This window comes from Thermobia domestica, chromosome 15 (genome assembly GCF_964235325.1).
Source record: "Thermobia domestica chromosome 15, izTheDome1.hap1.1, whole genome shotgun sequence".
Taxonomy (NCBI): domain Eukaryota; kingdom Metazoa; phylum Arthropoda; class Insecta; order Zygentoma; family Lepismatidae; genus Thermobia; species Thermobia domestica.
The window spans coordinates 72,457,889-72,473,005 of record NC_137468.1 but is presented as its reverse complement, the minus strand read 5'-3'; the positions used below and the strand labels follow the sequence as shown (position 1 = coordinate 72,473,005).

The window sequence follows — 15,117 nt, the reverse complement described above, 5'->3', positions numbered from 1 at the left end:
ATGTCTAGGGCTCACAAACTTCTTCGTTCATCCTGATAGTTTTACATCCTCTATCCTGCCAGAAACTGTTTGAAACTTCAAATCTTGCGATTTCGATATTTTTCGTATTTTTTTTAATTCCCGCCTTTCTTAGTCATCGATTGCCAACTGATAGGAATAATCTAATCTGTCACTTGTTTTGGTGACTGTCAATTACTTCTGATATTTCAGCAAGACACCAGTGCATTCAAAAAAGAAAGAATCATGATTACACGAGCATAATAGAGAACAAAGCATTGGCCTCTCAAGTAAAATAAATCGGTAAAAATAAAATTTCTGTCGTCATAAACCAAGGGAACAAAACTCACTAAACGTACCCATTCTTCTGCACAAGAATTAATACAGTAGACAAATTATCCTCTCCCAGCCTTAGCAACAAAATTTCAATTGAGCTCCTTCATGGCTAAACGGTCAGCGTACGCCTTTAGCGTGGAAGTTCCGGGTTCGATACCCGGATGGAACTCCTGTGGTTTGGATTACACATTAATCAGTAGATCTTCTCTCATATAGCCTCACTGCTGAAAGGGACGTTAAAATCATCTCAGCTCAACAAAATGTCAATTTCCAGCGATGTGACTTCCCTCAAAATCGCCACTGGGACAAATAGAAACAAATAATCATGCTTCATATGAAACTGAACATTGTAAGCCTTTATTGACATAACTAAGTACAGAGTGAGTGCACTTATCCTGTTTGAAGTTGTTCCTCCGATATCTCTCTATTGTCCATTCAACGTAAATAATGTCCTTGGAGCGCAGAACAAACAAGCATTCAAATGATTAAAATTCATTTGTGAAAAGACCGAAAATATACTTTAACAAGACCTTGAATCATGCTGTCCACAATGACTCTCATGCTTTTAATACAATTGAGATTAGCTCTATCTATGAATGGCAGTACATGGACAACAGTTAATAATTTAGTAGTAGATGAATAGAGGGAGAGGGAAACACGAGATTTGTATAGACAAGCTTATCCTGCATTTGATTAAATACAAATCATGCCTCTAATTTTGATACATTTTTTTAAAAATATATTTTACATGCATCTGAAAATGGTACTGTTTGTTAAGGAGTTCAGTTTACCGAAATTCCTTTGTAGACTATATTTGCCATTTCTGTCCGTGTGTCCGTCCGTCCGGGACACAAAAAAACCTCAAAAACTGTCGGATAATCACCATCCACTTTGATCAGGATGTAGAGGGTTAAAAGTTATGAATAGAGCTGATAATTAAACCGGAAGTAGTAGAAATAACCAACTTCCGGTTTAGTCTTGCTTACTAGCAAAAACGGTAATAGATAGCGATTTTTATCTATTTAACGTTCTAAGAATAAGTATCATCTTCTCTCTTACCCATCTATTCAAACCAGAAATGGAAAAAATCAATCACTTCCGGTTTTAACTTTGATCATTATAGAGTAAAAATGGCGATAGACAGCATGCAACGGTTTTCTTCGATCAATTATGCGTCCCAAGAATGTCTTCCATCCCCACTCAAGTCTCTCTACTAAAACCGGAAGTGATAGAAATCTCTCTATCACTTCCGGTTTCAATATAAATTGAGGAAATATCACGCCATATAAACCAAACTTCTTTACGTGGTACACATATGATACTGGTTTTTGTTTCTAAATGTGTATGTTTATTAACATGGTATAAAGCAGCAATTGGTATAGTGAAGCACCCCCTTTATCCTAGAGATTCCAATTTATATGGACATATTCCTTTTCATTCAACTTAGTTACATATCTTTACCCAACTAGTATTGCTAAAATAGTTCAAACATTGTTTACTTGTTTAAGGAGCTTAAAGTTATTAGATATTTCCAAGCCTCTCTATTTTGAAAACAATTTTCAGACAAACTCTGCATATTTGGATATATGAATGTAACAATTACAAATAGTGAAGTATCTTAATAAAATACGGGCTCGTCCGCGATTTGAACCCGGGACCTCTCGCACCCAAAGCGAGAATCATACCCCTAGACCAACGAGCCGATCTATCTTCCTAGCCTATTGTTCGTTTCTTTATTCGCACAAATATATTGCCAAAGGTGGAGAAAGTTCTGTTTCACATACATTTTTTTTTCTTATTCTAATATCCTTGTCGATTATAATGGTTTTCAATAGACAGGTTTGGAAATATCTGGTAACATTTTGCTCCTTTTTAGAGAAAGACTCTTCCTGCCTTATGCGGAGTCGTTTTGACGTGTGATTAGCATCATACTAAAGATCTGACTACTGCAGAAAATATGTTAATCAAAATTGCTAGTATGGCACTAATCATGCGTCATTACGACTCTGCATAAGACTGTTCATGTTTAGATATAAGATCTTAATTACAAATAGTGAAATATCTTAATAAAAGAAATGGGCTCGTCCGGGATTTGAACCCGGGACCTCTCGCACCCAAAGCGAGAATCATACCCCTAGACCAACGAGCCAACCTGTCTTTCTAGCTCATCATTCGTTTCTTTCTTGGTAGAATATATTGCCACAAATGGAGAAAGTTCTATTCCACCTCCAAATTTTCTTATTCTAATTTCGTTGCAGTAATATTTATGCAGACATTTATTTGGTTTTTAAAGTATTCAAGTAATTTAGGATGTTTTGCTTTTACTCTGCAATCTGCGATGCAAAACAATCCTCAACACTGGTTGCACTGTTGGATTATCAGGAAAGGTTTTTTCTTCCTAACAAGTGATCGAGATCCCGGAAAGGTGGTAGTAGTCAGCGGTAGAGATACCGGAGGAATATGGTGGCTGAGGAAGGGTTTCATACTGCAACTCATAGGAACCTTCACCGTCCTTTGAGCGATGTGTGGGCGAACATAATGGCACTATGTGTCTCTTGACAATTACGGAATGCTTGTGGACAAGTTTGCCGTGCATTTCATGGAGTTGAGCACTGTAACAATCTGCATTTATTGGTTTCACCTCGCCTAAGAAAGACATGTTAGATCAAAGACCACCATTCCAGCAAGAGCACTTTCTGTGAGTGGACAAATGATTTAGAAAATCGTCCTAGCGTTAATCACAATTTAATCATTTCCTGGCCATTTATAATTGTCATACCGTAGTAGTTTTATTTTTCATCTGATGCAGGCCGGTAGCCAGCCCAAAAATGTAGGGGGTGGCGGCTGAAGTTAGAGGGGTCCGAACCAACCATATTATCGTTCATTTGCAATCCTACTGTGAAAATGTTAGGGGGCAGCAAAAATTTAGGGGGGCCCGGCCCCCTTAGACCCCCTGGATACGGGCCTGATCTGAAGTGAGAATCCAATGTAGGAAACCTTTCCGGGTATTCCTTACGCTCAGAGAACTACACGCCTCCAGATGGCTGTTCTTGTTAGCCGGTATCCATTCATATTACTCCCATTCAGTTACGCTTCTTCACCTACCATTTGCACGGAGCCGCGGAACGACTGTGGTATAATGTATGCGTAACGTCTCTGCAATGGCATGAATATTTTTCTGAATGTCCACTTCGACGGTATTTGTGTGAGAACTCTTTCCAACATACTGGTTGGTGCCCACGGGACTCATTTTGCAATGCTGTGTCATCACAACGAAATTTGATAAGCAACGGATATTGGTGTATTCATTCGCTATTCCCAATTCAAATTTATTGCTAATGTTTTTTTTTTTTTTTTTTTTTTGGTAGCTTGCTGTGTAGAATGTCCCAGTCTGAATTCGTACAGGAATAAAAAAGAAAGAAAGGAAAAATCCAGTGTACTTTCACACGACTCTGTTGAACAATGTACTATCTTGTGACTGTCTGTGTGAGTCCAGCACGTTTGGTTGACGTGTACAGAGTTGTGACCTTAGTCCATCGCTGTGTTGTGTTGCTGAGGTGAGTTTGCCTACCAAACGTCAAAGTTGACATTTCATGCGCACTAACCTAATAGGTACAACAACAACAACAACAACAACAACAACTACTACTACTACTACTACTACTACTACTACTACTACTAATAATAATAATAATAATAATAATAATAATAATAATAATAATAATAATAATAATAATAATAATAATAATAATAATAATAATAATAATAACTGGGTTTTTTGAAAGTTTTGTCTTTTGTCAAGTTTTGTCTCCAGTGAAAAATGTTCTAGTGAAGACAAGAAAAACGATGTTTCTTTTAAACCAGCTGTCGTCTATCCCATAATGCATAAGAGAAATGCGATAGTGAAGAGTCTACAGTCATATAGCACTATTTTTTATCAAATGTTAATTAGGACTTCACGTCGACGTCCATAACAGATACTACACAAAAGATTTAATAAGTTTATTTTTAAAATAAATTCAGCGGAACTCACGCTTAAACTAAAAAAAAAACGTTATCTAAGATCTCGCTCAAATTTGTAATTTACAAAGAAACTAAGCTGAATTCACACGCACACACATACGAACACAAATATATTATGCTTGAAATTCTATTAAGGTCACTTACTTATATGTATATACCTTGATACAGTATCAGACCCGCAAGCAGTCACAGAGGTTTGGGGGGGCATAGATATGTTAGGGGGAGACAAGTCATTAAACATTCTCTTACCAATAACTATTTTTTTTTTGTATTAATAATAGCAATTTGTGATAAGGTTTGTAGGGGCCACGAAAGTTTAGGGGGTATCAGGACTCTTAGCACCCCCCCCCCTCTGGTTGCAGGCCTGTACAGTATCATATTTCATGTCTGAAAAGAGGACACGGTGGCTCGGTAGTAGAGCGCTTAAATTCGGTGTGTGGGGTCCCTGGTTCGATCCCCGATCAAGTAAGTTTGTGATAGATAACATTGTGTCCACAGGTTTTGTCGGAATTCGTTTCCGTTTCCTTCCGCCTTCTCATTCCACTAATTCTTCCATCATCATTCAGATGGTTTAATCATCGTCTCCCTTAGCCTAAAGGGTATAATCGTGGAACGTTAAACTGAAATATTTCATTTACATGTCTGAAAATTCTTTTCATAACTTTAAATACGAAGCATGGCCCTGAGCTCTGAGTATGGACATAAAACCAAGTACTCAGGTAATGACAGAAAACAAATAAACGTAGACAGAAACAATTAATCAAAGGACATCCCACAAGTTTTTTTTTTCTTTTCTTTCTTTCTTTCTTTTTTTTTAAATTTACTCTTGTGTTATTTAATCATCGCCGGCTACGTATTTAATAAATGATGAATATTAATTGACATACGATTGACCAGGCGTGTATATATAATGAAACTGTTATTAAACACAACTTTATACGATATACTTATGTGTATTCCTAATCCTCATTATTAGCCTATCCGCCTACTCCAGTACTGTTTCAGTTTCTCACAGCCTTTTTTTAAAAAATAAGCTAAAGAAAATAGTCACACTAGCCCTGCTTTGCTGTCTTAGTGTCCCCAGCTAGCTACACCAAAGTAAATGGGCTAGAGCCATCCTTCGGGCAGAGAATTAACGAAAGAAAAATCATGGACTCAGCTTGTGTGTCTGTTTTTTACAAGCTATGATCCTTCTATTTTTTAAAAGATATACTGCTAAGACTGCATGCAATGTATTATGATTTTTTTCCCTTCTTTCTTTACTGAAATGTTCAATTAAACATTTTAAGGTCAATTTAATATTTTATAGACCTAGACAGTGATATTGAGTGATTACTCATTCAATTGCTGGGAAAGAAGGAATAAAATCCTTCAAAACAAGTGAATACAAGTAAGTGTGAAGATAAATGTGATTTTTACGTTTATAACCCGACGTATTGTGAATGAAACTCGTCTAACGTTCAATTTTCATAAAGGTCATAAACTAATAAAGAAACTCCTCTATGTACGGTACTTGATACAACGTATAACTGCCAGTAGCGTGTGGGTTTCAGGTTTTAAACCCTTTTGAGCAAGATATTGTGGGGAAATTACACACACATATGTCAAGGGCACAAGTCAGTGGCGTATTTAGGATTTTGTTTCGGGGGGGAGGGCTATGCACAACGCATGAATAAACTACTTATATTTTTCCTTTGGGTGTCAACAAATTTTAATGAAATTGTGCACATAACAAATTTATTTCGGAGGGCTTGAGCCCGATAGTCACCCCCTAAATACGCCAGTGGCGCACAGCCATGGGGATCCATCGGCTACTGACCCCCCTAAAATTCGTAACTGGACATATATTTATACGTTTGCTTAATAGAACTATACCTGTTTAGCAGATAAATTATTGTTGTAGCACAAAGATTTAATCTTATCCCCCATCTTGACTCTTCATCTAGTAAAAAGTCTAGTTCCAGGCCCCTAGCCAACTCAAAAATGTAGAGGGGGCCCGGCTGAAGTTAGGGAGGCCCGATCCAACCATATGATAGTTCCTCACCATATTATAGTTCTTTTGCAAGCCTACTGTAAAACTTTTAGGGGGCAGCAAAAATTTAGGGGGCCTAGACCCCCCTGGATACGGGCCTGTCTAGTTCTACTATTTTTTCTGAGAATATAGTTGGCAGTGTTTAGCAATTACACCAGTTCAATACTACACAGATGTGGTGTCTTGTAGTATTGGACCCTACTCAAATTGTGGACCCCTCAAAACAAAAAAAAATTCTGCGTGTGCGCCTGATACAAATCATCCTTATTCTGGAAGTACAATTCCTTATCCTTATCCTGTAAGATTGAAATTATCCCCTTTTTGATAAAATTCTGCGTACTCCACTTGTTCCTAAATGCAATTGATTACTAGCGGCACACTTGGAACACCCTGTGTGTGCTAATTGTCGGCAAAGTTAGGCATTTATAATTACAAAACTGCCATCAATTTATCCACTAGTGTAGACCTTGTACTTTGTGCTCACAATGTTTACTTCTATCGCAAGAATTACGTTGGCAGTTGAGTTGGTTGACTGGCAAGTGGTCGGCAAAGAGCCCAATTACAACGTAGGGCCAACATTGGCTAACTATATTGTTAGATTTACTAGTATTCTCTTGAAAATGGTTTCAGAGGTATATATATATACATAACTATGATTGAGAAGTAGTTTAATGGTCTGATTACTCTGCAAGTTAACTAGTTAGTACACTTGCTCATAGATGTCATCACCGTAGTGAAAGTAATACTGGAAAAGAAAAAAAGTAACGCTAACCTACACCGTATTTCAAACATGAACTTTCTCCACCTCTGGCAATATATTCTACCATAAAATACACGAACGATGAATTAGAGAACCAGATTGGCTCGTTGGTCTAGGGGTATGATTCTCGCTTTGGGTGCGAGAGGTCCCGGGTTCAAATCCCGGACGAGCCCATTTTTATAGATATTTCGCTATTTGTAATTACGTAGTAGTTCTGTTTTGTTTTCATTATTTGACTAAATATAATAGGTATATTATTATATATAGGCCTATATATGTTTGTTTTCTTTCTCTGTCTTCTAATATGCTTCTCCGACTTACTATAGTATATTACTTTTGAAGCCTCGTAAGAAACAATTACAAAATTAAGAAAATACCGAAACTAGGTTTTTTGAGGAGCCCACTGAGCCTACTATCCGTCTTTCTAGATAGATAGATAAATAGATAAAGTGTATGTGTACGGCCGGCTCCAGTTGATACATCGCCTTACCATTAGGGAGATTCTGGGTTCAAGATTGAAGCCCAGCCGTAACCTTGACTGAAGGTTTCCTAACTAATATATGGCTTTAGTTCATTTAAACAAAGCGGAAATTCTTTTGAACAGAAAGGAAAGAATAAATAGATAGTTTTATAACAAATATTAAACTCCAGACTCGTTAGCTTTTTTTTTTTTTTTTTTTTTTTTCAACTCAAAGGTTGATAGCTTTAGGGATTATCTGTAGTTGTTATTTCATTAAATATAGTTTTGAATATTTGATAGCACAAAGTACATATATATCGACTATACTACATTTTTCAATAGTTTAGTTTGTGTAAAAATATGGCAACTACTAAGAAGGAAGAGGCCCTTGGGGGAGGGTAAGTAATGCTTTTTAAGTAATGAGGCTTGGCTATCATTGCTTCGCCACTGAATCAATTCGTTTTTGTTTTTGTTTTTTTTTTAATATGCAAAATGAACAGCACCAGAAGCAGGGGCGCCTGAAGAAAATTTTCTATGGGAGCATCTACATGTTTGCTATATTACGTCTGGTATTTAATATACATGGTTTGCTATATTACGTACACATTTTTGTGAGTCAGGGCCCCACCCTGCTCCTACCTTCGGGCGCCCATGACCAGAAGTAAATAATTTTGATCTTTTTTTTTTTTTTTTTTGCTAGAACTTTCATTTGTCCTTCTATGATTGATAAAGAACTTTACAAAATTTGTAATTCGTTACTTCTGACAGTCACGAAGTCACAATATTCACAAAAAACATCGCTAAGTTCTGTATGTAAGAACAATGTTCTTCTTCTTTTAGGCCTTTTTCCCATTTGGCTAGGATCTTCCTTTTGGATCGCTGTCCTCTACCTGCTTCCATCTTGTGTCATATCCACTGTGACATTACAATGTAGGCCTATTTAGCATATCGTTCTTAACACAATCCCTCCATTTCTTCTTTGGCCGGCCTCACATTCTTTTCCCATTTAGTTCTATAGCATCCACGTCGTGAGCTACGTATTCCGAAGGTCTTCTTCTTATATGCCCAAGCCATATCAGTCTACTTTCTTGTAGCTTTCTACTACTAATTTTACCTTAAACTGATCTAAGAATCACTTTATTCCTAATTCTGCTCTTTCTTGTCACTCCACACTTCCAACGCAGCATCTCCATCTCCGCAACATTCAACTTCTATTCCTCTCTCTTCGTCGTCCAACATTTTGCTCCGTATAATATGACACGTTTCAACTACCGTTATTGGTCTTTACGGGCACAAAATACTTCTTCAACTTCTCTCCATTTTGTCCAATCGCTGCTAAACCTGCTGTTCACATCTTCTATTCTTGCATTTTCTGGTAGTATTGATCACAAGTATTTCTAAATTTCCTCGTCATTACCACTTCTTCTTCATCAAGTCGTATTTCTGTGTTGTCGATTACCTTTTTCCTGAAAGGGCAATGTAAATATAGTCAGTCTTGGTTTTACTCATTCTAAGCCCTTTCCTTTCCGATGCTTCATTCTAGGTATGTAATATTTCTTGTGCTGCCTTAGCCCATGGCTAATCATAAGCTTTCGCCAAGCGTTTTTATTACTCATGCGTACGCTTGGAATACGCTGACCATGTATTTAAATTAGGGATGGGCAAAACCGGTTTTTATAAAAACCGAAAACCGGTTTCTATAAAAACCGAAACCCGAAAACCGACATTTCGGTTTTTCTTCAAAACCGGTTCGGTTTTTCACCGAAACCGGTTTCGGTTTTCTCAAAACCGGTTCGGTTTTTCACCGAAACCGCTTTCGGTTTTCTCCAAAACCGGTTCGGTTTTTACCGAAACTGGTTTCGGTGAAAACTTTTGGTAAACACATAAAACTATTTCTGTGCAAATGGATTCGGTTTCCGGAGAACAACGAAACACCATTCTGGTCAAAAATAGAACAAATTTTGGAAAAAACCGGAATCGGTTTTGAAGAAAACCGAAACCGGACCAGGTGAAAAACCGAACCGGTTTCGGTAAAAAACCGAAACCGGTTTTTTGAAAATTTTTGAAAACCGGTTTCGGTTTTCCTAAAAACCGAAAACCGAAAAACCGGTTTTTGTGCCCACCATTAATTTAAATGTGGATGGCTAATCACAAATGCGAAAGCAATAAAAACGCGGAGAAAACGTCAGCTCGAGCGTATTTGGTGAGTTTTGGAACAATAGACCGCCTGCTGTTCAAAAGATGTCTAAAGGAAGGGGGAAAAAAGGAAAGCCGTGTTGCCAGTCAAGGGGATTTCAGCAAGAAACAGCTGCTTGGAAGATGCTTTGTGCAGGGTATTGGAACTCTGCTATTATAGACCTGGACATGCAAAAACGACCTGGAAACCCTGACTGTTTCGCATTATGATTTATAGCTCTGGAGAAAGTAAAATTATCGAATAGGCACCTTGGTTGCGTTCGCTACGGCGGGTAACGCTTCGAAAACGCATTCTCAAATAGCCTAACCCTTAGTCGCACTCCCAGCACGATATCGTCCGCAAACAACGGCACCGACTTTCCAAAATTTATGTGGGTGCATATCAATGGGGGGTTATATGTTTTCAGAGGAGTCTCGATATTTTTTTATTGATTTCCTTTTATTTAAGATATTTTATGAACACTGTTACACAGGGCCGTGTTCGATTCTATTCACAATATAGTTCCATTTTTTTATTGTGAGGACTGCCTTTGACTAGACCAGAGACAAGGAAGAAAGGGGGAGTGTGTTGCTTGGTTGCCTTTGAAGAAACACATTTGAAACAATATGTCTTAGAAGTTAGAAATTTTAACCTCCATCACAAAGTTTTAATTGCTTTCTTTTCTAATGACAAGTGAGAGATATTTATTTTATTTTATTTCTATCAAACTAAACATCTTGTGGGTGCTGGAGCCCCGGAACATCCACGTAGTCCGCGGTGCGCATGTCCGCAAATACCATATTCCAAGGTGCCAATTCTTGGATATCCTTTGTAAGATTTTCCATCACAACTGCAAAAGGGTGTGATCTAAGAGTGAGTAGATCATTGATAAAGTCACACTTTTAACTGTGAACTCTACTGTTATTCCACACACTCCAACTTCTGCGAAAAAGTGTTGGACATGAAAGATGTTTTTCTTAGTCACGTGATCTTTAGTGATGAAACGTCATTTCGTCATAGTGGAACAGTGGATTCACTTAATATGCGGAATTCGTCAAAAGTGAGTGTCTTTTATGCAAATATCCAAGGAAAAAGTATATGGATGGATCTGTCTTCTTTGGACAGTACTATCACTGGTATTGCATATTTGGACATAGTCCAGTAATTAATTGTTCTACCCTCAACTGGATCATGAAGTACGGAATCGGCTGAGTGTTTTGTCCACCCCCATCCCATACCCACGAGAATCAGTGGTCATAGTAAGAATGGCAAGGCTCTTCTGCAATGACCCACTCACTGAATTGCGACACAGAATTATTGCAGTAATGGAGACTGTTGCACTACCCCCACAAACCTTGGGGCCCTCCCAAGGAAAATTTTGGGTGCGTGCCTATTACACCAGACATGCCAGCCAGGCCCGTATCCAGGGGGGTCTAGGGAGGCTGCCCCCCTAAATTTTGCTGCCCCCCTAAAATTTTCATGGTAGGCTTACAAATGAACTATAATATGGTGATGAACTATAACATGATTGTATCGGGACCCCTCTAACTTCAGCCGCCACCCCCTACATTTTTGGGCTGGCTACCTGCCTGATGCCAGCTTCAATGTTAGAAATTGATTACAGACTAAAGGTATGCCGTGTCACAAGGTGATAACACAATGGACGTTTGAACCTTCTGACAGAAAGAAAAAGAACTGCTCAGGTTGCAGTTCCTTTTAAGGTATGATTCATTTCTGTATCGTATATCTGAGTATGATAGAAGTTACACTTAATTAAAACCCCTATATTCATTTAGGAACGCCCTGTATATTGATGTCTTTCAGCACCGAGGCTAAGACAGATGTACTGTTTAAAAAGATGGGTTCCAAACACTATTGGGGGGTTTGCATCCGAGACAAGTATTCCCCACCGTGTTTCGAAACTAGTGACTGTGTGCGTTGGACACTCGCAGGATGGAGAGAGAGAGAGAAAAAAAAAGAAAGAAAGAAAGAAAGAAAGAAAGAAAGACATGTTAACATTGTTATTTTTACTTATTGTTATTCAACTTCGTTATAGTTGCCTTCACACAAACGAAGGAACAAATCTATTTTTAACGTTAAACAGAAAAAAGAACAAAAAAAGAAATTAAAACATTTAGTTTTTTTTTTTTTTTCGTGGATTACACAACCTCAAAAAATGTATATGTTAGTGGTTCAGAGGAGAGGTGGAATGGAATGTTGTTTTTTTTTAAAAAAAAAAAAAAAGTTGGACGATATCCAATCCCAAAGCAACTGAGTCGAGAGAGTTGCTGACACGAAAATACATATAACACCCGCATCATCACATCACATCTGGTTAAAAACCAAACATTTGAAATTGCTGAAATTAGGAAATGTTCCATCAGCTGGAGAAAAGATTCAACATGGGGGAATTCAAAATGATTATTCACCGAAAAGATTCAAGTGGAAAGAAGCAAATCATTTCGCAATATTCAAGCTGATCTTTACAAAGAAATTAAAAAAAAAAAAAAAATCTGTTAAATACTATTATCGTGTAATGAAAAAAAATCCAAAAATGACACATATAGCGAACAATTGATCTCACTGAACTGAACCAAATGGTAGGACTAAGTAAATCATCATGCGTAGTTTTCGAGAAAAATGGAGGGATCGTAAACCTAAAAAACGATGTTATACTATAACCAGACTATTTATTTGAGAAGAAACTGATCGTAAAGTAGCGCGGTCCCGGATTCGATTCACGGTAGGGGCACTCGGTCGAAAAAGTGTAAAAAGCTTTTTTAGGCTCGGCATCCTGAATGAGGTTTTCCTCATTCAGACCAGGCAAATGCCGGGGTGGTACCTAACTTATAGGTTCCAGGCCGCTTCCTTCCTTCCCTTTCCCCGGATAGTGTGCTCGAGGAGGGACGTTATCCTTCATACGTGACGGCTAAATGGCCATAGACGCCGAAAGCCCAGAAATCTAAATCTTTCTGATCATAAAGTGTATATTATATTTATAGTTGTCTTATGTACGTTAAAGAAAATGAGAGCAGTTTAGGTTATCGTAATAATATCCATTCATATAATACTAGACATAAAGATGACTTAAATACGCCTTATATTAGGCTAAGTATAACACAAAGAAGTTATAAATATACAGGAATGAAATTATATAATACATTGCCAGTGCATATACGAATGATGTGTGACAATGATTTCAAAAAATATTGTAAATCTTTTCTTGTAAGTAATTCTATTTATAGTATCAACGAATTAGAAGACAAGTGTAAATTGTAACTTTTTTTCTTTTCTTTCTTTGTATATATTCATTTATATGCTGACAATGTCTATTGCAACAAATGTTGTTTAATGACAATAAATATTCTATTCTATTCTATTCTATATATTACCCTCATCAAGCCATTCAACATGAGCAAGATGACAGTGCTTAATGAAAAATGAAATCTGTAAATTTTACGTCCCACTATTATACCGACTAGGCTAAAGCAGACAGTAATGATAAGGAATGAATGAAATGGTCGAATGGAGAAAGTGGGAGGAAACGGAAGAATCCCGAGAAGACTCACACACATGGTGTTCGTCCACCACTGACCTAACTTGCCGCGAGCTAGGATCGAACAAAGGACCCCAGAGGTGAACGTTTTATCACTTAGCCATCGCGGGCCCCAGACAGTGCTTAATATGGTTATAAAATCCCAACTATTGAACTTCATGATAGAACGTACAACGTCGTTCCGGAAGGACGTAACGTCCTAAAAGTCCTACCATGCTTATATATATATTAGAATACTTTGTGTATTTCAGCAGCACAGAAGGTTCTCCTGATGGAAAGAACATGAACACTAGTTGTAGTGCAGAAAGAATTATGTTGGTTCGACTTCCAGGACGGCGGCTCTGTACAAAAGCCTTTCCGAAAGAAGCTTCCGGAAGGTCGTAGGCGCGTACGTTCTATCATCAAAATGTTTGTTTTAATCTAATTTGTGCAAAGACGAAACATGAATATGAATCGATAGACGACATCGAGATGAACAAAATGACACACCCTATGACGGAAATTTCTATGCGTAGTTTTCGAAAAAAAAAACGAAATTTTTGGGGGTATAATATATATATATATATATATATATATATATATATATATATATATATATATATATATATATATATCTTTCGTTGGCTATAGTAATTGATAATGATTATTCTGCTGGAATATAGTTTTAGTTCTATTCGCTTTTAAATATCCAATGCAGTGGCGGATCTTGCTCGGGAGAGGGGGGGGGGCTTGGGCTCTCCCAGTTTTTTGAGTGACAAAACAATTGAAGCTATTATTTATATATTTTTGAAAATTTATAGTAAACTCATGATATACCTGTCATAATCTGGATTCCGACTGCCTCCCCCCTCCAGTTTTTACCTTCTAGATCCGCCACTGATCAAATAGTATGTATTGTTGTTTATGTTGTTCTAAACAATGAGGCATATGGTATTTGTAAAGTGAGTATATGGCTTTGTTTGTGGAATAAAGTAACTACTTGCCTACTTCTTTATTCTCTCTGGTTTAATTACCATGGAATAATGAGAAACGTCCTCACAGTGACATTTCAATTCTCAATTTGTGTACATCAAATTATACATATTACCCTACTATATTACCATGATGCAAACAAACACGACATCTAAAAAAAGAAAGTACGTAGAAACCATTCGTATACGCTATACATAGTCTAAATAAATCTGTGAAACTTTTCCGCTATTTACATTCTTGTTAAGATTTTCCCAAACGCTTTAAGTAGGTGTACTTTTCCGTTACCAATAAATCAAGTGTGGTATCTAAGTGAACTCTAGTTTGCATAGTTTGGAAATTGTAATTGCTCGGAATGACTATAAATATTATTTAGATCAGGACTATACAATTCCACTTTTTGATAATACTACACAGTGAAAAACCAAAAAGCTAAAATACTCAGACACGGTGAATTTCCTTTCTTTACAACGAATAAACTCTTTATTCTGAAACAGCCAGGTGCCCAATATAGCCACGTGTCCCTAATCATCTGATATCGCAGAAAAAATAATTGAAAAAACAAAAATAATGACGTTCTTTTTCAATTCAGAGCACAAGTGTGTAAATCGGAGGACTATTGATAACTACGGGCCTCGGTAGCTCAGTGGTAGAGCGTTCATTTCTTGTACCTGGGATCCTTGATTCGATCTCAGCTCGCAAAAAGTGAGCTTTGTGGTGAACAAACATCGTGTGCGTGGGTTTTCTCGGTGTTCTTGCATTTCCTCCCACTTTCTTCATTTCACCATTCCATTCATTTTTATCATCA

At 37.3% G+C, this 15,117-nt stretch overlaps 3 non-coding genes across 3 annotated transcripts; 1 reads left to right on the top strand and 2 right to left on the bottom strand.

Annotated features, from left to right (window-relative positions):
* Positions 1-1,963: 1,963 nt before the first annotated feature.
* TRNAP-UGG (transfer RNA proline (anticodon UGG)) lies at positions 1,964-2,035 on the bottom strand. Its single transcript has one exon. It is a non-coding gene; the product is annotated as a tRNA-Pro (tRNA).
* A 375-nt stretch (positions 2,036-2,410) lies between these two features.
* TRNAP-UGG (transfer RNA proline (anticodon UGG)) lies at positions 2,411-2,482 on the bottom strand. Its single transcript has one exon. It is a non-coding gene; the product is annotated as a tRNA-Pro (tRNA).
* Positions 2,483-7,249: 4,767 nt separating this feature from the next.
* TRNAP-UGG (transfer RNA proline (anticodon UGG)) lies at positions 7,250-7,321 on the top strand. Its single transcript has one exon. It is a non-coding gene; the product is annotated as a tRNA-Pro (tRNA).
* Positions 7,322-15,117: the final 7,796 nt, after the last annotated feature.